This window comes from Solanum verrucosum, unplaced genomic scaffold, assembly GCF_900185275.1.
Source record: "Solanum verrucosum unplaced genomic scaffold, falcon-dt-bn FXZP01000055.1, whole genome shotgun sequence".
Classification (NCBI taxonomy): Eukaryota; Viridiplantae; Streptophyta; class Magnoliopsida; order Solanales; family Solanaceae; genus Solanum; species Solanum verrucosum.
In genome coordinates this window covers 34009-59262 of record NW_026020149.1, presented here as the reverse complement: position 1 = coordinate 59262, position 25254 = coordinate 34009, and the positions used below count along the sequence as shown (strand labels likewise).

General features: G+C 29.9%; 1 pseudogene; it reads left to right on the top strand.

The window, feature by feature from the left end:
• Positions 1–812: 812 nt before the first annotated feature.
• Positions 813–1630, top strand: LOC125828040 (uncharacterized; annotated as a pseudogene).
• The last annotated feature ends 23624 nt before the right edge of the window (positions 1631–25254 follow it).

Below are 25254 nucleotides of genomic sequence, written 5' to 3'. Positions count from 1 at the left end.
TTGCAAGCGTCATGAATTGGGATGTAATTGGATGATTCTCTTTAGAGAGATTTCAAGTGATATATGGAAGGTAGGAAAAATGATTGAACCACATACTTGTCTTACAAATAATTATAAGGAGAATCATTTCAATTTGAATAGTAACATGATTTCCACTTCATTGATACCTATGTTATGCAAAATCCAGACATAAATATTAAGATGATCCGTGAAATCATCAAAGGAAAGCATCACTATACTCCTAGTTATAGAAAAACACAAAAAGGTCGAAGAAAAGCATTTCAAATGGTTTACGGTGATTTTGAAAGTTCATTTCAGGCATTACCTCGATACATGGCTGCACTACAATTATTCAATCCAGACACTATTATTGAGTGGGAGCATCATTCTACAACAATGCTAGGTGAGCAAATCTTTAAATTTCTTTTTTAGGCTTTTAAGCAGAGCATTGATGGTTTGAAAAGTTGTAGGCCGATCATTTCCATCGACGGCACACATCTTTATGGTTTGTATGATATGAAACTATTAATTGCGGTTGGAATTGATGCTAATGGAAATATTTTTCCACTTGCATATGCTTTAGTTGCACGTGAGAGTTTTGAGTCTTGGTCGTGATTTCTCAAGTTATTATGGACACATGTTGTTTGTGAACGACAAGTAATTAGTCTCATTTCTGACTGTTATCAAAGAATCTTGCAATGTATTCAATCTTATGATTGGTTGAGTCCACCCAACACAAATCATAGATTTTGTGTTCGACACTTAAAAGCAAATTTTAATAAAAAATTGTTAATAGTGAACTCGAGAAATTAATGTGGTTAGCTGCTACAGAGCACCAGAAGAAAAAGTTTGTGCAACAGATGCAACAAATTAAAATATTGTCTCCTGCAGCATATGAATGGTTAAATGAATTTCCTTTGAAAAAATGGACAATGTATAAGGATGGTGATCGTAGATGGGGTGCCATGACGACAAATGTGTCTGAGTCATATAATAGTTTATTGAAAAAGGCTCAGGGCATCCTGTGACTGTCATGGTTCGAATGACGTTCAAAACTCTTGTTGATTGTTTTGTCGAAAGAAACAACTTTGCAATCGCATTACTTTAAAATAATATGTCGTGGCCTCTTGCAATAGATAAAAAAATTAATGATTATTATCAAAAAGCTCAAGGGCACACAAATATGATGACTTACAACACTGGTGATGAAGCATTTGAAATTCTTACTTTTGTTCATGATGGTAAAGGTGGAAATGTCCACAAGGTTACTGCAAAAGGTAAGAAATGTTCTTGTGGAAAATGGAGAAATTATCATATGCCTTGCTCGCATGCCATTAATTTTTGTGGATTTCGCGGAATCGAGCCAAAGTCATATGTAAGTAAATTCTACAGTACAAAATATTACAAACAAACATACACTGAGACATTTACCCCAGTGGGTGATGAAATGTATTGGCCGCCAACTCCCTTTAATTTAATTGCAAATACTGAGTATTTGCGGACATGTGGTATGCAAGTAAGAAGCCGACTTAAGAATGATATGGATATAGCTCCGACTTGCATGGCCAGAAAATGCAGTGTTTGTAAGGAAACAAGTCACACAAAGGCACGATGTCCTACTCGATTTTAAAAATATTGTCTATGTTTTTAAGATGAATGTAATTTTTCTATCTTGTTATTAATATTATAATATATCGTTTTTAAATACTTGTTGACATGAATTTAATCTGCCTTGTTGCATTTTAAATATATTGATTAAATTAATCTTTCAAGTGAGTTAAAAAGTTAAAAAGATAATTTGATATTTTGTAAGTACACTACATTTATATTATAATTATATAATTGATTTGACCTAACTTAAAAAGTATGGATTTGACCTAACATAAAAAGTATTAATTTGACATAACTTAAAGGAAAAGAAACATCCTGCAAATGTTGAAAATAAAGAGGAGAATCTCACAGCAATAACAATAAATTTCAAACTCTTTGTTTAAATTTACACGAAACAATAAATTTCAACACACATAAAAATCTGATTTATTACATAAAAATCTTTAGCCTTTCAAATAAAGATACATAAAAATTATTCTTCTGAGTTGTCCGAATCTTCTACGTTTTCAACCAATTTATAAGAAAATTTGAAATGAAACACGTGAACTTTTTCTATTTTTTAGGCATGCATGTGAGTTGGATTTTTTTTTAATATGACATGTGAATGTTTGAACAATTAAAAAAAGAAATTTGGAAGGAAATTTCGCTGCTTGTTAGTGAAATAAATAAATTTAATACGATTTAAAAAAATATAATTGGCAGCGATATTTATAAAGAAAAAAAAATTCCACGAAATTTATAATAACGCTGCAACAGCACGATTTCCAAAAAAAAAAAAAAAAATTAATTTTATAAACGCTGTAATAGCATCAATTTTAATTTATTTTTTTAAAGAAAATCGCAAAAACACTGCACGGGCAACGATTTTCTGAAAAAAACAAAAAAAAAATTCCACCAAAATCGCTGCCAAGGTAGCGATTTTAATTTATTTTTTTTACAATTAGATGTTGACTAGTTGACAGAAATTTCAAAAAAAAAAATGAAAAGAAAAAAAAATTCTATCAAAATCAAGGCAGTGATTTTTCAAAAAAAGAAAATAAATTTGTTCTTATAAAAACACTGCCATAACAGTGATTTTAATTTTTTTTTAAAAAAATCGCAAAAACGCTGCACGTGCAGCGATTTTCTGAAAAAAAAAAGTTTGACAAAATCGCTGATATCATTAGCGATTTTGATCTGTTAACGGCATCAAACAAAATCCCTACGTCAGTAGCGATTTTGCCCTTTTGGTTAGAATTTTTTTTTTTGTGCCCCTTTGGAATTTTTGTCAAATTTGTTTTTCCCTTTAGGCTCCGGACTTTTGTAAAATGGATGTCCACACAATATACTTTGTGTCCAAGTAAAATACTTTGTGCCCAAGTTTTATAACCTATATATATATATACCTCTTGTAATATGAAAGAATACGGAGAAGTGAAAAACATACAATAATAAAGGAAAGTTACTACTATTATTACTTTGGGTCTTTCTATCTCTACTCTTCTTAATTTCAATTTCTTATCTTCATTTCATAACACGTTATCAACACGACTCTATTCTTCTATACACAAGCTAAGATATGATGATTTTCTACTTATCTGTCCTCCAATATCTTATTTGTAATACGAACAACAAACTTTCAAACTGGATACTTATATATAACAAGAAATGGCATTGTAAGTTACTTAATTAACACTTTGAAAGAAATATCACAGTTAACATGTATACTGTGAATTATTCTTCATGTTATAGTTTATTACAGGGAAGGTCATGCTCTACACATATTTCAATTCATAGTAGAGTTAGGTATTTGAAATTAGTAAAGTATTAAAAAATAAATAAAAAGGGTTAGGTAATTGTGACGGAGAGTTTCTGATCCATCTTGAAATTTTGTTCTTTGTAAAATAAATAAATAAATTATGTGTGTAAATTATAACATTGAAACAAAAATTTTGTAAATGGAAGCATGTTCTATCACCTTGAAAATAAAATTATATTCTATGAATCTTTTATGTTATTTGTGGTGCGTTAAATACCTATACATTTTCATAGTATGTTTGGTATCTACTTTTTGCACTACATCTCAATATAAAATTATAATCTGGATAATAATTATTATAAATGTAGCTCACATGAACTTTAGTAGAACTCACGAGAATGATTATATTTCATGTTTTCTTGAAACTAATTAATTCACTTATGCGTATATATAATCACAAGGTGATATTTAAGGACTCGAGTGTGAATTCTAATATATTTTGATTGAAAAATTAAGTTATCATGTAAAGTTATGAAATGTATTACATACAAAGTTAACGGATATGTGAACTCAATATGATTGCATATATTTCCTAATCCATTGATAAAGTAAATCTCTGCACAATCTCTTTGGAGTTTAATTATTCACTCAATTGATTTACATGGTTATTTTATTTTGGATAAACATGAAAGGAAAGTTACGTGAATATTTTAATTTATGCTAAATGATTATATTCTCCTTTCTTATCCATGATATTTGATGTTAAATCTGAAAATTATGTTGGTTTGGCCTATGACATTGTTGATCGAGGGTAAGACATCTATTAAAGTCTCGATGCATCATGATAATAACATTTTGGGTTCGAGCCCTTTCGTATTTTGACCTAACACGTCTTTATATGAATAAAACGTTGGGTTAAAGTCTTAATGCAATATATTGATGATATAATGATGATTGAGCAAATTGATATGTTCTTGATTAAAATAAAAATTGTGAAGTCCGTTCCACTGAATATGCTCCATTCTTTTAAGTGAATGTGATAGCAATACAATAAAAGTATGAAAGATGACAAGATTATTTTATGATTGGACATATGAATATGAACGTGAATGGACAAAATAATAATATGCATCATAGTGAAAATTATAAAAGAAAGAACATTGTGGGTTCTCAAAATGGTCCTTCAAAGAGTGAAGGTAATTTTTGTCATCAAATGATTTGCAAGGTCATTAAAAACATGTTTGTTATGCGACCTAATAATTTGACAAATTTATAAATCCTCCATCAAAGAAAATGATGAAAAAGTGGTGATACACTTGACTTTCAAAAGTGATTGCAAGATATGTCATATGAATATGATAAATTTCAAAGCATGACATTAAACTTCTAATGGAAGAAATAATTATGAAGCATGTATATATGATTATGGTCAATTCCTTGTAGAGAATGTGACTTGTGATAACTATCATGAAAAGCGGACCGTTCTTGAAAATGAATGTGTCAAGAGATGATGAAAATTATAAATAAGGACATACTAATATACTCCCTCCGTTTCACAAAGAATGGTCTACTTTGACTTGGCACGGAGTTTAAGAAAATAAAGAAGATTTTTGAATCTTGTGGTTCTAAATTAAAGTTATGTCAAATGTACAAAATTGTCCTTTAATCTTGTGGCCTTAAACATGCTATGTGGAAAGCTGAAATTAAAATGTTACCAAAAAGAGAAAGAGGTCATTCTTTTTGAAACTGACTAAAAAGGAAAGCATGTCATTCTTTTTTAAACGGAGGGAGTATGATTTAATAAATACCACAACTCACTCCTATGGGAGGTTAGAGAGAAATAAAGAAATTTATTTTGGTATAAATGTTCACTGGTCAAGTACTTTTAGTACATCACAAATATTATGATATGTTTTATTATGAACTACCGAAAGGGCAAAAGAAGGAAATGATTTTTTGCCACAAAAAAAATGTTATTAGTTATGTATCTCTGTATGCCAAAAATATTTTGTCAGATATTAAATAAAAAGGGAGGAGATACGAATTACAAAAGTAAATCAAGAAACAAGCTGGTTTGCTTGTAATGATTTTGACCATGAGAATAATGAAATAAATTTCTCCTTGAAAGAGATGTTTACCACACAAACAATGTTATGAAGTACGTGGTAGTATCCAATGTTAATTGTGTGCTTTGGTGAGCTTGGAATTGTCGTAAGTTTCGAAAGAAACTTTTTATGTTTCAAAGAAATAGTCAAAGAAAAAAATATTGAATATATAATGTGGAATGATTTAAGATCTTCATATTACTACAATCAAAGTGGATTATAAATATTTATGTGAAAGATTACCTATTTTTCATATTGTTTCTGGTAACTAAGTATGGGCATGATGATGGAATCACATGCAAAATAAAGTAGAAGTTTATTGAAATAAACATCAGTTGGCATGACCCGTTGACGGCCATCCCGGTTCAAATATTGTTAAAGAATGACAAAAGTCCCACATCGGTGGTTAATGAGATGTGTGGACTCCTTATACGGCTTGGGCAATCCTCCTCCCTTAGAGCTAGCTTTTGGGGTGTGAGTTAGGCCTAAGACCTAATTTAACAAATATATATCGTACAAAAATAAATGAGAATTCATGTGGTTATATATTGAAGAAATAATAAATTCTTCAAGAATTCTCTTGTGTTGTTTGATCTCATGATAAAATTATCGTTGTACCAGCTAAGGTTGAGATTGTATCTCCTGAAATTTTGAAATGTATAAAAAGGTGAATATGGGTCAGTTCACCTACCATGTGGACCATTTACTATTATATGATTTTAATAGATGCATCTATACTATGGTCACATGTGCTTTGTAATCAACCTGCAATTTGATTTTTGCAAAGGTTATTTGCTCGAATTGTTAAATCAATAGCACATTTCAAATTATAAAATTATATTGATGATGCTGATTTATACCAAATGGTTTAAGCAGAAATTATATGCCTTCAATTATAGCTAAACCATTGGTTATGAGAACAAAACTATCAAAATAAATTTAGTATTAGATGTGTTATTTAAAATGTAGCAACACTTGTACGTATCAAGCCAACAAGATTTTCCTATCACAATTGGTTCAGGGTCAGGAACCAAATCATTCTCATCTATAAAATTTAAATGTGAAATATATTATTCAATTGCACCACCACTACACAATGCACAAAGATGAGTTCCCAAATAAAGTTGGGTGAATGTTAGATGCTCTAACATTAGGATGAGATGATAAGCAACTGAAAAAAAAGTTATACATAATGACATATCATTGATATGATCCTCGTCGAACATATAATTTAAGTCAATTGTCAGGCATATTCACTGACCATATGTTATAATCCAGTTATAAATGCTCCAATAAAAGATGCTTGAAGGACATAATTTATGGCACGCCGAAAGCGTGATAGATAAATTGATTCGAAAGATAAAACTTCTTGAAAAAAAAGAGGAGCAAATGATTAAGATGGTCATAATAACGAGGCAAGTGCTTTAGAAAAAGCACCATGACATAACAATTCATAAAACCTTGGCAAAGGTTCAGGTACCTGAAATGATGAAAAATAAAGAGAGCTCGACAAGTTATGTCATATTAGAATCGATATCAAATAACCATCGACGATATTTTTAATATAATATAGCGCTCAAAATTATAAATGATAATGAGGATCTTGATTTTAAATATGTCAAACAGTGTGGACAAATAAATGATTGGCCAAAGAAAATACAATTCAAATATATTTTTATTCACTTGGAAAAGTGATGTTTTGGGCTTATATTGTCCATATATCAAAATATAATGTCAGTGGGGTACAAATGAATTATTGTGCGATAAGTAAATCGTAAAATATAAAGTACGACTTGTGCATTGAAAAATTAAAAAAAATCGCAAAAGTCCTGACATTATTATATGGAAATTTATTCTCTTAAGGTGGACGCAATGAGGTTTCTATCAGTCTGACAATATATGAAAAACTTGAATTAATATGCATGATGAATTATTATCATATGTAGCTAGAATATAAATATTATATGAAAATTCCTGAAGGATTTAAAAGGTTGTAAAGCGATTCCATTGAATAGTACCCCAATAATTGTAAAATTGCATAACATAAAGATCAATTTTGATCTCATTAAAATGGTTAGAAAATACCATGTCATAGTGCAACTGGTGCACTTATGTATCCTGCTATTATTATTCGTGATAAATAATTTTATTAATATGCATGCAGAATATAACATCACTCTTATCAGTGGAGATATTAGAGTGAATCAAATATCGATATAAATTATTAGATCAATTGTGTCAAGATTTATTGACTGTGAAATTGCAGGAGATTATGAAGTTTGACATGAAGAAAGTTATTTCTTTTCATGTCGGAATACTATCATATCAAATCATTCCACAAGACAGTCAATTTCATTATTATACAAGTGAAAGTTATCTTTCAGTGCTTGGTTGTTGCTACTAAAATTCAAATGAGAAATTTGTCTAAACCAACAAGATCACAAATTGAGTAATTGTCAAAATATATTTGGATGAGATCTATAAACATATCCAGAAAATATGTGGTCTTCCTTTGAAAGGAGATATTCCAACAACATTATATGAAGACAATGTTGCATGTGCTCAACTAAGAGAAGGACACATCAAAGGAGACTAACCAAAATATATTTCATCGAAGTTCTTTTTTCTTACTCATGATCTTCAAAAAGAGGATGAAACAAATGTTCAACATTTCGTATTCACCAAGACATTTCCAACTTCAACCTTTGAGAAGCTGAGTTACAAGATCGGAATACGTTATCTTCAAGATATTAAGTAATGTTTTCATCAGTGGGAGTAAATACGCGCTAGATTTTATCGGCAGCTGAGTTACAAGATCGGCAGCGCTGCACTCTTTTTCCCTTAACCAGAATTTATCCCACTGGGTTTTCTTGATAAAGATTTTTAATGAGGCATCAAAGAAAGCGTATTACTATACTTTTTCTTTCACTAATTTTTTTCTTTTACATGGACATCCAAGGAGGAGTGTTGTAAAATGGATGTCCACACAATATACTTTGTGTCCAAGTAAAATACTTTGTGCCCAAGTTTTATAACCTATATATATATATCTCCTCTTGTAATATGAAAGAATACGAAGAAGTGAAAAACATACAATAATAAAGGAAAGTTACTACTACTATTACTTTGGGTCTTTCTATCTCTACTCTTCTTAATTTTAGTTTCTTATCTTCATTTTATAACATGAGCGAATTTTATTTTATTTTTTAAGGAAAGGATGATTGAGTGCATAATGATAAATAGTATAATAAATGATTTGATTTGAATCATCCTGATTTAGCTGTTAACACACAAAAAAAATGACACGATTAATATTGTAAATGAATGATTCTAAAACATGTATTGATTATGGTTTTTTTGATGGGTCGATATTGATGAAAAACTCTTAGAGTTAGGGGGATGAAGCCTGGTCCAAAATCACTCATTAAATTGATTGATCAATCCTACCTGTGGTAGATCCAAAATTTAGACGCTACTCGTAGGTACTAGCTAAAATATATTTTGTACTTGATTTTCGTATATATATAGGGTTCAATGACCATGAAACCCATGATTGGATCCGCTACTGACTTTTCAATAGAATGATTTCGAATCAGACATCATTCTCCTCAACAAAATCTTGGTGTTTCGCTAATATTTTACTTTGGAGTAGAGGAAGAAGAAGAAGTATGAATGTATAATATTGAAGTTGAGAATGAGGAAGAGAGAGTTTCTTGATATTAGTTAGTATTGTAAATCAAGGGTAAATATATCCACAAGATATACAAAATTATAGACAAAAAACATGTATGATTCTAGTGTTTGAATGTCACGATATTGATGAAAAACTCGTAGAGTTGAGGGGAATGAAGCCTGGTCCCGAAATCACTCACCAGATTGATTAATCAAACGATTTAATCTGTGACATGTTCAGAAATTAGACATTTTAAAATCTAAAACATATATTGTACTTATTTTTCGTACATATATAAGGTTTAACGACCTTGAACCCCATGACTAGATTCACCACTACCTTTTCTATTGAATGATTTCGAACCAAACAACATTCTCCTCAACAAATCTTGATTTTTCCCTAATATTTCACTTTGGGTAAAGAAGAGAAGGAAGAAGAAAGAAGTAGGAGTAGTAGTAACTAGTAAGGATGCATGACATATATATAGGGCCCTTAGTTATAACTTATACGTGACAAATGACTATTTTGCTCTTTTATTTTCTAGCTAATAATACTTTTATAGTTCTTTTCTATTTTTAAGAATTCATTTAAATTTTGAACGGTAAGAAAAAAATACTTTTTTGTGTAATTTTAATTGAGGTAAGATTTGGGTTAGGGAAAGTTATTACTATTTGCATCTATGAATTCGAGTAACAAGATTTTCTCTATATCCAAGATCAAGACTCGAACCCGAGGCCTTTAATTGAGGGTGAAACAGTCCCGTCACCGCGCTACAACTCACAGAGGAAATTGATTAGTTTGAGCTCATAAAGCTTGCATCTATGATTTTGTTCAAAGTGATGTAAATGCCATTTGTAATATTTTAAAAAGGGAATATTATTACAATTGATAGCTACCTAATAAGATCCCTTAATTACCCAAAAAAAAGAAAGATATACACCTAATAATAGAATATATAAATTCCTTTAAGAAAGAAAAAAAGGTGTCAATCTGAGGTCGTAGGTGCATTTGTAAGCTTTTTTATATTCCAAGGAATTGTTACATTAAAAAAAGAATATTTTCATGGAATATTGAATTATTTGCTGTATAATAATTTACATATATATATAAATATATATTTATCCTTAACGCCTTGGACTAATGATTCACATTCAGTCTAATCAAAGCATAAATTTTATGTTTAATTTTAAGAAAAGATTACATAAATACATATCTTATTTTACCATAATCTCTAAAATTTTCTATTATTTAAAAAAATTACAAAAATCCCCTTTCTGACACATCCATATCCCCTCTCAGATACATCCATATCCCCTCTCAGATACATCTCTCCCCTCTCGGATACATCCCTCCCTCTCGGATACATCTTATCCCCTCTCGAATACAACCCTCCCATTAAGTAATATATCATTCGCAATTCGTGAGTCATGTATCCGCAAGTTTCATATATCCGAGATCCTATAAATTTTAGGATTTTGTAATTTGGAAAAAAGTAGTGATGTAATTAATTCTTAACACTATGAGATTTATGTAATTTCTACTAATTTTAATGCTAGTGGTCTAATTTGTAATAGTATGGGATAGAGTTAAGATATGTTAATGGTACGGTTCGAACAATTATTTTTTAAGACTTATATTGTACTAATTTTTTGATTAATTTATTTTGTAAAAATTAGACTTTTCGTAATTGTCCTATTATATCAACTTCTCTTCAGCGTCGGTATGACTCGATTAATTTTTAGTAAATTTTTATAAACGTCATGTATGAGTCATACATAGAAGTTGGAGCGTGATATTATGTAATATGTATATATATTTTTCCTAAAAATAGGAGTCAATCCTAGACAAAGAAGCACTTAACAACATAGTCATTTGATCTGCATTCAAACAAATACATTTCTCCTCCATGACTACAAAGAAAATAAAAGGATTGGCTAAAAGCCAAAGCAGCAAAGTGCAACAAAAAAAAAAGAAGGAAAAAGAGAGATTAGGGTTAAATCATCAAATTTGTGGACAAACAGGAAGTCCAAATGGCTAGGTATTCTAATCTTAGCATGAAATAACACGTACAAAGAGGTTAACACAAATTTTTATGAATATGATTATAGATTGACCAAAGAAATTAGTACGAATTAAAGTGACGAGGTTGGTATTTTGGCATGAGTACTATGAGTAGTAATCTTACCACAAATTCTATTTTATAATTTTCATGATTTATACAAGGTTTATAAAGTGAATGATTTACTTAATGTTTTGAATTTTCATATCGGACAAGTCTCTTACTTGATATGATACCGAAATAATTATTTGAGGTGAACTTACTTTTATAAGACGTGTTTATTGATACTTGAGATATGATTACATTTATCGAAAGGGTTAACATTTGCTTGAGAAATAGTATTTTTCTCACAATCCAAAAATGGATATGATGACACTCATCTTATCCCACCAAGACAAGTCAGCCTAAAACCCAACTAATATAATAAATGTGGAAGTAAAATGAGAATAAAAGTTCAATACTATAAAATAATGCGAAAAATTTATAATAACTTAAATATACCCCCAAAACCTGGTTGTCACGTGCACAAGCCTCTAATGTATTATAATAGATTTGAAAGAAAACACAAGTCTCAAATGATGTTGTCGTCTATAAAGTAGAACAAGATCATAAATAGGAGTAAGAAGGTCCACTACGATGACAACCAACTACCTCACAACTCTCCATAGAAAGCCTTGGAGAAAAGAGAATATAGAGTATCACGAAGATCTGGACTCGTAACCTACACAATTGCAGAAGCAAGGAGTGAGTTCCAAACCACACGGTACTCATCGAGCAAACTCTTAAACACAAAGCTAAGGGAATATAATACGGGTACTCATTACACTCCAACTGAACCTCCACAACTATAACCTGCATAAAGTCAGCCCAACCTAACAGTTGAGATAACACATAGTTCAATTACAACACTCCAACAATTATAGATTAGCAACACACATGATTAAGTTCATCAATCACAAGTTTCATAGAAAGGCACTCACAAGTTCACAAATGATAAAGATTTATGTAATGCAATGCCAAGCATAGTGATGCATGTTTGACCTAGAGATACACACCTGTTATCTCTTAGTCCAAGGACCTATGGGGAACTTATCAGTCCATGCACCCTTTGCAATGTACGACACGACCCTCGATAATAGAATTTGTCGCGACCTGCGATACGTCCCTCGATAATAGAATATGTTGCGGCGTACGACACGTTCCACGAATCATAATGTCTGTTGCGGTGTGCGACACGTCCCTCGAATTATAATATTTGTCGTGGCGCGTGACACGTCCCTCGAAATAGTACATCCTCTTTAATTTCTTATTCTTCCTCACTTCACATAACACTTGTCACACCCATGTCTCATAACCAATGCAAATGACATGTTCACAAATAATGAGGAGATGACCATTTCATATCAATGCACAATTCACAACAACACAATCATGATACAATATCAAGAATGAATCAATAAGCCTTTAAAATCATTCTCAATAGATCACACATCAATATACAATCAAGTTGTCTTTTACTACCCATTTTCCTCATCATGATCATTCAAAATACGAGCAAGTCAACCTATCACCAAGTCTCATTACTCCCCAACACATACCACAAGGAAAATATACGATTCTATACACTTAAGAAGGATCGAAAATCCACTTGCCTCAAATAATTGAACAATCACTTCGAGACTTGAGCCTTCCCCTTTCGTTGGACTTCCAAATCAATGCAATTTATTCAAATAAATAATCACAATAAGCTTTCGAGATTAACAACACTCATATTACTATATGTCTAATCTAGAATCAAAATTCACCTGAATTTATAATCAAATTCCTAATCTTAATGCCAATTAACATGTCAATTGTCATACTTTTCAAATTTCAAGCCTAGGGTTAAGTGTCAACTTCTCCAATATCATAAATCTTATGGTAATTCATATAATACAATTCACCTCATATTTAATTACTTATATCATTATATCAAAACTTGAATTATAATATGAAAAAATCATCAAAAGGAAAATCCCAAATCAAAATCAATACACTATTTGTAACTTTCACATGGAAAGAATGGAGAAACGAAGAAATAATACAACAAAAATCCAACCCCACAGTGCTTCGATTTCCAATTACCATCAATTTTCCTATTTGTTTTGGCCAAACAGAACAATAATTTCTCTTAAGATTTAAAGTTGATACTGCCTTAAGATTAGAATCATTGCTTAATGATTAGTAACCATTGGTTCTTTAAAATTAGAATCATTGCTAAAAGAAAATTATAGAAAGGGCTTTGGAAGGATTCATAATACCTGCAATTTCCATATAGTCTTGCGGCGTCCATTTTCTCTTTTTTTTTTTTTCAGAATTATTAATTATGTACTAAAAGTAACAAATCCTACTAACTTATGTTAATATATATGGGCCAAATGGTATAAGATCTTAAATAAATTATGGATTTGGCCTATTAACCACTAATTAACTTAATTATTTAATAACTATCCGTCAACTAATTAATTGTAGTTAAACGAATAGTTCCAAAATTCTCAAATCATCTTCACCAACGGATCGGAAATGACTCAGGGCAACTATCGAGAGGGGTAAAACGGTAATTTTATGAAAAATTCTAAAAATGACCTTTTGGTTCATTACAATTTTGACATGTATTTTCTTGAAGTTTGACAAAATATGATTTGATAATACTTAAATGATCTATTCTATTTTAAAAATACTTTCCTACAAGTACCTATTGTTCATCAAGAAAAAATATAAATGGGAGTAGACCTTGATAGATCTCATAGCTAACGGCGGATTTGTTAGATTTGGTGCACCTTGTAGATAAAGTAGATATAGCCCTTGCTAGTGAGAAGGTATAACTAGAATACAATTACTGATATCCCTCGAGTAGGAATCTATCGATATGAATATTCGACTCTTTTATGAGGAGTTCACTGTTATTGATTACTTCTTAAAGAAGAAGGTCACAATGATTAAATGATTCATTCTTGGAAACCTCCCAAATATAAGAGTTGAAATGAAAATGTTTTTCTAAGTTCTTTTCTAAATGTCCACATTGGTTTTTGCTTATATGAGACAAATAAGATTGAATATTGTTATCGTTTCCGAAAGAGCATTTATTTCATTATTTTGATTTATCATACTAGCATGTTTTCTGACTTGTCGCTCATTAAAAATGATTATGATTAAGTGTTATTACTGACTGAGCTAGCGTCTCACTCCTCGCCAAATATTTTACAGAGAACTCAGGTAGTGTTGGCAAGGATTTCATTAATTAGAGAGTGTAGATTGATAGTATCTGGTGAGCCTCACATTGCTTTATGTGACGAAAGATTTATCAAATTGCTATAATTTATTTTATTATTTTAAAACTCTTAGAGTCACTCCATTTGCCAGTCCTTTTATTAGAGTCATGATTATTCCTTCGTATTGTAGCTAAGTGACTAATTTTAATTTTTTTCATACTTAGAGAAGAATTTGTATTATTGCATGACGATTGAATTGTTGATGTATACTAGTATCCGTGTCGGCGCGATGCGCGGAATTTATTATGCTAACTTATGACTGTGATTTATTTGGTTAAATACATCAGGACATATTGAGTTCAAAGATATCTAATTATCATCTTATGTTTCTATACAATATATTCAATTACAAAATTATTATTAAATTTAAAGAAAATAAATTTTAAATGCACTCATCAAATATAATTTTTATGTTATAGTTTCCTTTTAGTTTGTACCAAAAAAGCTTTATGAGTTTTGTAGCAATTGTGTCATATATTTGAGATAGAAAATCTTTTATAGCAATTACATAGTAACAAAGTGAGAAAACAGCCCGCTATATGATAAATGCTAAAAAAATAATTATTGATGTTTAACAAACTTTTAAAAAAAAGTAAATTGTATATATCAAGCAACTATAATCAAATAAATTCTTCTCAAATAAACAAATGGTTAATAGGTCCTCACTAACGTGTTTAGAATGAGTGCACAACGTAACACTTTGATCCAAGAAGCAACAATAACATGCACATCAAATTCAAAAATTGTTACTTCAATTCAATTTATGTATAAGCTTGTAACATCCGACTCAAATAAAGTATCATGTAATAAATCAAAATTGAATGTTCTAAGAGTAAAGTTAAGCACATAATAATCGCAATCACTTATATTAATCCATTTAAATATTTGTATAGTTGAATCTATTAGGATTAAAACATGTTTATCTCTTAAATCCTCAACAAAATTTCATCTGTCTTCTCAAATGAGAAATAATTTGGTATTTTTTCAACAAAAAAAAAATAATATTCACCTTATCTCCATTTTAACTTTAAAGAATACATAATTTAAATTTTGTATGTGAATCTGGATCAATTCAACTTCAAATAAGTCTTATCCTTCAATTTTTTATGCATTTTTCCTTATTTTTATTTTCAACATTAGCAATTAGCAATTATTTAATTGGTTACAAATCGCAATCACTTGTATTAGTCCATTTAAATATTTGTATAGTTGAATCTATTAGGATTGAATTATGTTTATCTCTTAAATCCTCAACAAAATTTCATTTGTCTTCTCAAATGAGAAATAATTTGGTAGTTTTTCAACAACAAAAAAAATATTCATCTTATCTCCATTTTAAGAATACATAATTTTAAATTTTGTATGTGAATCTGGATCAATTCAACTTCAAATAAGTCTTATCCTTCAATTTTTTATGCATTTTTTCCTTATTTTTATTTTCAACATTAGCAATTAGCAATTATTTAATTGGTTACTAACCTTTAAAAAACTGAAAAAAAAAACAATATTTTATGCATTTTGTTATTTTGGTTGGAACGATGTATATATCACTGAAGGAATGGATCTTCATGTCAATTCAAATTTCGTTCAAATTTAAATTTAAATATCATATCAATTTGTTGCTACAATAGATAAGATTTTGAAATACCATTGATGTGTGCACTTGATTTTCTTATTCTTTAGCCCATTATAATAATAAAAAAAGATCTACTAAAACATCTTCATCCAGAATTTTAATTGAGGAATCAATAGAAGTAATAACTTCAATAATAATAACAATAATAAATAGGATACTCACCATATGAAACTTCTTCATATATTGTGGGACAACATTTGTACTGATTTTTGAGAATTATGTCATTGTTGCATATGGCAACATAAACAAAAACATATGAATCAGAAAGCAAATTCGATGACAATTTTAAGCAGAGATAACAAATTTGAATCTTTTGAAAATACTTACAGAGAAATTTTGATGATATTGTTGTTGAATGTGGGCACACAAACTAAATTTAACCTGAATAAAGTGGCAGTTTGTAAGAGATAAAATCAGTAATTTTTGTTTTTTTTGCAACATGACAGTTATTTTAGGCAGTTTTTTTTTCCTAACTAATTTTGTTTCCGTTTCTTTGTTAATGCGTTAGGGATATAGATTTTTTTTTTAAATTAAGAAATCAATTCAAAATAATTTATAATCTGATAACTACGGCAAGTTTAAATTTGAATTCAAAATTAGACATGTATGCATCGTGTGCTTTACTTTTTATTTGTTTTGCTACGTCCAATTAAATAAGAATCACAAACGGTTTCAATTTAAATTTAAAATTAACTACATTAATTTTTATAATTTATTTATATTTATAACATCCTTCTCAATTTATTTGTATTTTATTTTATATTTGAAAGCTGTGTGTGATTTTTTTTTTACTATTTTTAAAAATTGGCATAAAAAGAAAATCGCAAAAATGTTTTTTTTTCTTTTCATGATTTGAAAACAAATTAAATAATGTATCTATAAAAAAAAAAACTTTTTAAAATTGGTTCAAATCAAATGAATTGGGTTTGCTACTGCTTAAATGTAAATGCATGTTCTATTATGTTTACAGTTTTATTTAGTTTTCAAAAGAAACTGGCAAAATTAAATTGACAATCAAAATTTTTATTTTTATTCTTATTTTTATTTTCAGATTTAAAAAAATATCTTATTATTATTTTGTTGATTAATTTTTAGAGTTTGTATATAAGTTGGAATGTAAAAGGAAGTTTTGAAACTGCATTTAAATTCTTATTGTGTTTTAAAATATTAATAAAGAAATATGGCAAAGTTTATAAATTTGTTTTTTTTTTTTAAATATTGAATATTTCCTACATTAAATGGTTTTAAAAAAATAAATTTAAAAGTTATATAGTGAGGACATATGGAATTGTCGTTTTAATTTTTAAAAAAAGTTTATAAATATGTTTTTTTTTTAAATATTGAATCAGTGGTATATTAAAAAAATCAATTTTTTACTAATTTATAAATTATATTTTTTATAAAAATTAAATCTGTTTTCAAAAATTCTGACAGTCTTTTTAGTGATTGCAATTTTTATTTTTAGATTTAGATTTTTATATTTTAAATTAATTTTAATAATTCACAAATTCTTTTTTTGTGGTGCTGACACGTGTCACTTTTTCTTCTCCTATTATATATAGATAGATTGTGTCCTGGGTTAGAGATGTTATTAGTTGTGTTATTGATTTCTAAGACAGGAAACAATTGAATAGGCCCAAAAACAGAAAAAATTATGTCTGAATTTCTGTAGATTTATGTTAAGGCTTGCTTTCGGATTCTTTCCCCTTAGTGTCGTTATAGACCTAAATCGGATCGTGACAAAAGTGAAGCTTACTTTTATTTTAAGTAAAACTGAGAAGGAAGTCTCATTGAAAAAAAAAAGACAAAGGATTCTTGAAAAAGGCTCATGAACTCGACGTGTTTTGCGGTGTTGAAGTAGCTACAATCATCTATAGTCTTTATTACAATAAACCTGCCAATCATGAATCTACAATCAATATTTTTACAAAGTTTAGGAATCTTCAAAGGCTAGTTCAATAAAAAAATATGCTGACGAAAGAAGAGTTCACCCAATAAAAAATTGAAAAGATGAAGGAACAACTACACAAGTTACAGAAGGAAATCAGAAACATAATGCATGAAGTGTTGCAGGGAAAGACATTCTCTTAGATATTCCCTTCAACACTTTATACAATTATCTCGTGATTTTCTTCCTTATCTTATGCAGTTGTTTCTCCATCGTTTCAATCTTTTGCTTGGTGAACTCTTCTTTGATCATCATATTTTTTTGATTAAAAACCAAAGTTGGAAGATCCCTAAATTTTGTAAAAGTATTGATTGCAGCTTCATGATTTGAAAACACCCCAAGTTTATTGTGGTATGAACTATAGATGATTATAGTCAGTTCAATACCACAAAACGTGTAGTTCATAAGTCTTTTTGAAGAACTCTCTCTATCTTTTCTGGTATGAGACTTCCTTGTCAGTTTTTCTTTCAACAAAAGCAAACTTTACTTTATTTTTCTATTCAAAACTAAAGAGAGAGAAACGAATCTGTTTGGGAGGGATCAAATAGCTATGTTTATGTTGTTGTGTGTTTCTTTACCTAAGATTGTCTCCTATTTATAGTGGAAATTCAGATTTTGTAATTTTTTTGAATAGTTTGAATTAGAGACACTAAGTTGTCTGTAATAGTTATTTTGGCATGTAACTAAATGGGGGTGTATTAGATACCAAGTTTCAAATTATCATCTTGAAATATATATATAGTTTATGGTTTCAGTCTAGTTTTGACTAGATTTTTTGAGTCAAACTTTTCTTGTTTTGGCCAGATTTTTTCTAGTCAAACTTTTCTTTTTCTGACCAGATATTTAGAGTCAAACTTTTCTTGTTTTGACCAGATTTTTAGAGTCAAACTTTTTATATTAGGAAGATAATTTAGAGATTTGATCTAAGTAACTAGTATCTACAAAAGATGGTCATCCAGTTATATTAAAAAATCGCTAGTTAATCGTTGTTATTGTTTATTATTATTTTTTCATTGCTGAATCTTCATGACTAATTGTAATTTGACGATTTATAGTAGGTAATAATTATGTTATTAGTAGTTTTTATTAGGATATGAATAATGTATTATCTAGTTCATTATAAAAAGGGAAAAAACTAAACTATGCCATCAAACTTTGAGAAAAAGTTCATCTATGCCATCCGTTAAAAGTTTGGCTCATCCATTCCATTTTTCGTTTGAGAAAAGGCTCATCCATATCATTATTTGTTAACTGAAACAGTTCCAATTTAGTAAAATCATTTTTTACACATGTTCAATTATGATTAGGCCACATCATTAATTAAATCATTATTTTTTTAAAAAGGGAAAATTCGTCAAATACTTCATCGAACTTTGAGATAATGATCACCCATGTCATTATTTGTTAACTAAAAATAGTTTTAATTTTGCAAAAAATATTTTTTACACGTGTTCAATTATTATTCGGTCACATCATTAAATGAATTATTTCTTAAAAGGAAAATGACTCAAATATGCCATCGAATTTTGAGAAAAAAGCTCATCTATGCCATTTTAGTTAACAACTAATGACTTGAATGAGCCCTTTCTCAAACAAACATGGCATAGATGAACCAAACTTTTGACTGATGACATAAATGAGTATTTTCTCAAAGTTCGATGACATATTTGAGTTTTTTCCCTTATAAAAATAATAATTTTGTGTCAAATTTATGAATATTTTTTATAGTTTTTAAAATTTATAGTATAAGTCCTTTTTCATGTTTCTCCAAAGAAAAAAATATTTCCATAAATTATAGCCAAACACATTTTTAAACTCCAAATCAAACTTCATCTAAATCTGATTTCCCAAAAATAATTAAAAATTTATGATCAAACACTAATTTTTGTTTAAACAAATTCAATTTACATTCTGAGATATTCAAATGAGTTTCGGAAGTTAAAACTGTGGATGCAGTCGCACAAACAATATCGATTGACGAGCTAGTCAACAAATAAAGGTAATATGATATGTAAAATATATTACCAATTCACCATATGTAAAATATATTGCAGTAAATAATAATGGGAATTTATCTCATAATTTACACAAATATATTTATCCCAAAAGGCTTGGACTAATGATTCACATTTAGTCTAATCAAAACATGAATTTTATGTTTAATTTTAAGAAAACTACCTAACTAGACATACATCACTATCATATATATTAATTTTACCTCTACTTTCATACAATTACATATATTATCACTTTTAATATTTTATGTCTTATATTTTTAAAGATACAATCAACTACACACCTCCCTTAATACTAGGATTGATTAATTATCTTTACATTTAAACACCACAATTAAAGGTCCAATAATTATCAAATATCTTTCTCTTTTTGATCATGAACCGTCTCCCCTATACTCCAAATGACCTCTCTCTTCTCTCTCCTAAATTTCTCTCCTAGCGTTGGCAACAATTCCAATGGCCATACCAATAAAGAGGCCAACAAAACCACAAACAAGACTGGAGGAAAGGGGAGCATATCAATGAAAAAGATAGTAGAACTTGATTTTTGGGTTAATCTCTATATTAATCATCTCAAATATAATTTCATCTGACTCAGATTTCATCTTTGACGACTTGAGGGCCTTCCTCTTCAAACCTTTATTAGTGGGAGGGACGAAAAAGCAAAAAAAATTGTGGATCTCACGAAGGTCCGTTGGATCTAAGCACAAGCACAACAAGCAATATGAACAAATCAAAAAGTGAAGCAAACACCGCCATGTCCGGACCCACCACAAATGTAATCCTTAAGTATCAATAAGCGGAGATTTACGCATGTGTTTGACACATTATTAATGTATCTGACACATTATTGAGATATGTGTTGCGCCCCGTTTTTTCGCAAAAATGGACTTTCGATCTAACAACTCTTTTGGGCTTTTGAGAATTGGATTGAAGAGTCGCCACCTAACGAATTAAGGCGCGTTAGGGCACCTATCTAACCTAACTAAATCTAACTAGAGGTTAACGAACCAGAGATCGGCTAAGGGTTCAGGCTAACTTGAGGGGAAGGTGTTAAGCATCCCTTGAGGTCCACAATTGTGGGTCCCGGCCGTATCTCATGCAATTTATGTGGGGGTTACAAGTAGCAATTAAGGTCACTTCATTTATTTATTTAATTAGAATGCTTACTAGGTGATAACTAACATTAGACAATTAAGGTCACTTCATTTATTTATTTAATCAATTAAGCATGCAAAACTAGGTGATAACATAATATTAAGCAATTAAGGGGACCCTAGTTATTTTAATTAATTAGTTAAGCATGCAAGACTAAGGTGATATATCAAATAACAATTAAATACTAAACAATTAATAAAGAGATAAGAGAGGAGACATAAATTGCACAATCACATAGGTGAATCAAATTTTTATTATTATTAAACTACCCCAAATATTTATAATTATAAAACACATAAAAGGAAAAAGGGAAAAGGAGACTCTGACAGACTTTACGGATCAGCGCTCGGCTTTTTATTTCGGAAAAGACAAAACAAATGTTTGTCGTTTACGGCTTGAGGCAATGTCATCATCTCCGTAGGGCCTAAACTACCCCTACCCCACCACCGCATGCTTTTCGTCTCTAAAAAGTGCCTATCGTCCCCGCTTAAGGTCCAAGAGGCATTGAACTACTATTAGGAAGGGTTTAGACTGAAATAAACTCATAATAGGCTCACCTAGACACCAAGTCAAACAATTTGGACGATCATTTAGCACATAAGTCTCATATAGACCTCTAGATTTTAATTAACATGTTGGCAAATACAGATAGAATGAAAAGGTCGCATGCTAAGTGTGTGTGCATACAAACAAATAGCAAGTGTTGATAGTTAATGAGTTAAACAGGCAGAATTATTAACAGACAACTCTAAAAGAATGCATCTAATTAATTAACTGATTTTAGAGGGCAAAGAAATAGTAGTATATCTATTATTAATGCAAAGAATTATTTTTAATGACAGTCCGTTTATTAGATGCAGAAATTCAGTAGCTGATTTTAATTAGGACAAATAAGTAACAAATGCAAAAAACAGTGACATATTTTAATATTAATGCATAAATTACTTATTTTGCGCAGAGAAAATTCATACAGATTCATTTCTATTTTTAAAACATGCTGAAAAATTAGTAGAAATCTATAGACATGCTATCTAAGTGGTTAACCTGCTGGTTGGTTAATTATATGCGACAATAACCTAAACAGGGAAAATTATAATATGAAGGGAAATATTTAAGCATTAATAGTGCAGAAAGTAGTCCTATAAGTTAATTTTATTCTTGCTAGAAATAATTCATATTTATTTAATAGACAGAAAAATATGTAGCTGATTTATTTCAATTTTTTTTAACATGTTGAAAATTATTTATTTAATCTTATAGACATGGTTTCTAAGCGAATTAACATGCTGACAGAAAAATTAACCCAACTATTAACATACTGCAATTTTATTAACATAAATCAATTAGAACTTGATTAATTGACAGGATTATGTTATTAAAAAAACCCGCTGAGATTATTTGCACTGATTAAATAGCATCAATTTTATTAGTGAAGTCCTATAGGCATGATTTCTAAGTGATAAAACATGCTGAAAAATTATTAACATACAAGGAATTGTTAACATCTGACTAATTAACATGCTAGAATTATTAAAACCTGATTTTAACATGCAAAAGGCTATTATAATCTAATTAATTTAAAACTGATTAACATGCTTAAAGTTGCTTAATATGATTGATTAAACATGCTGAAATATAACTGATTATAGACATGAATCTCCACATAGAATGACATAAATATTATCATATGAGCACGTTCCCGATTTAGCAGAGATTGAATTAATTTAATGCATGCCGACTGATTTTGGATTTTCAAAAGAAAAAAGTTAAGACAGACAAATGCTTGATTTTGACCAATTATTTTAGGTGATAATAACTTAATTTTCGATTTTTAATGTGGTTAGTAGATATAGACAGATTATATTTAACAATCACAGGTAGTAAAATAAACAAAAGTAAAATAGACAATTAGCACATATTCCCCCTCCCCTTAGACAATCCCCAAGTTATATTATATATATATATATATATATATATATATGAGAGTTTAGAGTTAGAGTAATACAAAATATTACAAGTTTAAAGAATAAATAAATAATATATACGACATTAAGATAAACTTGAACATAAGAACCCCGTCTGGAAATCTCTTCGAGGCGACTCTTGAACCTTTAAGTTCAAAACCCTGTTAAAGTACAATGAAAAATACGGGCAAGTAATAATGCATAAAAGACGATAGGAAGATGATAAAACTAATTATATGGTATGCAGATTTAATTATTTCATGTACACAGGTAGCATACATGCATGTAAGAATTAAACAAGTTGTGGAGAATGTAAAATCACACAAAAGCAAGGAAGGATAAGAAAATTGACCCGGACGCTTCCCATTATTCATTCAAACATACAACAACAATTGAAACAATGCAAAACGGAAATTAAACTAATAGAGAAACAACTAACCAATCAAGCAGAAATAATTATCAGCAATGGAGTGTTTTAAAGAGATCTCCACCGAAACATCAACACAACAATGCCACAAAGAATGATCCAAAGCTTTACTAGAGTTCTTATTTTTCTTTTCAAGAGTAGAGAGTGTTTTTTTTTTTTTTAGCTATTAGAATGTGTATCCATGAGTGAGAAGTGAGTAGTGTGTGTCAAGTGTGAACGAGTCAGTAATAATGAATGAAAGAACATTATTTATAATGGAAGAAGGGTCAGCCAAATTAAAGAAAGGAATTGGTTTTAGGTTAATCAAATAGATATTTTCCTTTAATAAATAAAGAGCAGTATCAGTATAATTTCTTACCTAATTAACCACACAATTACCAAATATGGATCAAATAAGAAATCAATCAAATTTTACCAAATGAGCGATACTTTACCAAATTTAACATGTCAAAATTTGTCCTCAAATAAATGAGGCAAGAACAACCTGGCCAGAGAAATAATTATGGTAACGAAAAGAAATGCTTACAGTCCAAATCACGCCTTTTCATGCTTAATTTCAGTATATCTATCTCATTAGAACAAGTAAAAATAAACAGATTCCCATATTTAAGCATACTCAATAAGTTACAACCCATTATTTAGCCCAAAATTAAATTAGATGCAATTAGATTGAATCTTTATCAAGATTCACTAATCAATTTCAAGAATCACGGAGAGGAGAGAGTAAACAGATTGTGGACAGATTATGGGAGCAAAATATTGAGTCAGTAAGAAGAAAAAAAACTCAAAGTATACTAATATCCATTACAAGAATTAAAACATATAGCATAAGTGCATATTTTAAGGCTTAAACAAACAAAATTTCAGAGGATCACAAATAGTAGCATTTTTCAAGACGAGATGATTTCACAATACAATATTAATTTTTTTACATGTGACAAGCATGCATTGTGAAATCAGTCACATTAAGAAATTTATTAAAATGCAATTTTAATCAAAAAGAGAACGGACCTGGACGGATCTGATCCGTCTTTAACAGACTTTAATTTCATCGAAGTTCTCGTTGTCTCGTTGGTCTGGAGCTGTTGTTGGTGTTTCCGCCGGCGGCTGCTGCTACTCATGGAGCTGTTGACTGCGCTGGCTCGCTTGGCTACTGGTTGGATCTGGTGTTTGCCGCTGCAAGATGCTGGTTGGAGCTATTGTTGCTCGCCGGAGAAACAGAAGAGGGGCGCCAAAGTGAGAGTTTGTTGTTGCTGCCGCTTGCTTCGCCGGTGGTTGCTACTGGCCGGAGTTGTTGTTGCTCTCCTCACTGGCTGCTGCTGGTGGTGGCCATGCGAAGAGATGAGAGAAAAGAGAAGAAGAAATGAGGAGAAGAGAGGAGAAGCAGCGCTGCTTGGTCCTTGCTGGCTACTGTTTCTCGCCGGAATGAAAAAGAATGGAAAGGAGAGAGCTGCGGCAGATTCAAAGAGAAAGAGGAAGAATGAATGAATTATTAGGGTTAGGAGTCCTTTAGGTGTAAAAAAATAGAAAAATTAGGAGGTTGGATCTTGACCGTATGATTAGTTTAGATGAGCGGCTAGGATTTAATCTAGGATTCAATTTAAAGATG